Genomic DNA, 763 nt, shown 5'->3' with positions numbered 1-763 from the left:
CTTCTCCATCCAGCATTACTTTCCTGTGAAGCACGCTTTGTTTTCCTAACTTTGCCCTGAGTTGGCACTGAGTCTCCCGAGATGAAAATATCTCTCACGTCAGTCCTCCTGCCTCATAACATTCTCAAGCTGTTTTCCCCATTTTAGCATTTCAAGGGCCCGCTATTCTTTCCCACTGTGGTCTCTGAAAGCTGCTTGGGTTTCTGGAAAAGCAATGCCTACCGAGTTGATAATAGAACAAAGAAAATCCTATCTACCTGTACTGGCCAAAGCAGGCAAACGGTGCAACAGTATCAACCAAAGGGTACTTGAAAGACTTATTTCTTTTTTACGTTGTGGGTATTAGTGTCTTCCCGTATCTGTGCATTACCCTCATGCAATGCTCACCCGGTCCAGAAGAGGGCATTAGGTTCCCCTTGAACTGGAATTGCAGAGCAGTTATGTAGGTTTTGGAGTGGAAGGTAGGTCCTTGCAAAAGCAACCAGTGTTCTTAGCTGCTGAACCATCTCTCTAAACCCTCAAAAGTCAATCTTAATGCTGTTCTTTTCTCATGGAAAACTCAAGCAGGAATGTTCTCAGCCCAGAAATTTTTTCCTATGGACTTTGAGTTTGCATCTTAATGTTATTTTTATACCCTGTATGCTGGTTTTCGTCTATTACATAAATAGAAAAAAATCAAAATCAACTAGAAACTAAGTTGAGGAATTGAAATAGAAATTTGGGCAGTGAGGACTGAAGAGAATGCAAAATAAAAAAAAAAAAA

This window comes from Mastomys coucha, unplaced genomic scaffold (assembly GCF_008632895.1).
Source record: "Mastomys coucha isolate ucsf_1 unplaced genomic scaffold, UCSF_Mcou_1 pScaffold5, whole genome shotgun sequence".
Classification (NCBI taxonomy): Eukaryota; Metazoa; Chordata; class Mammalia; order Rodentia; family Muridae; genus Mastomys; species Mastomys coucha.
The sequence above is the reverse complement of the archived record's forward strand: the minus strand, read 5'-3'. Positions refer to the sequence as shown.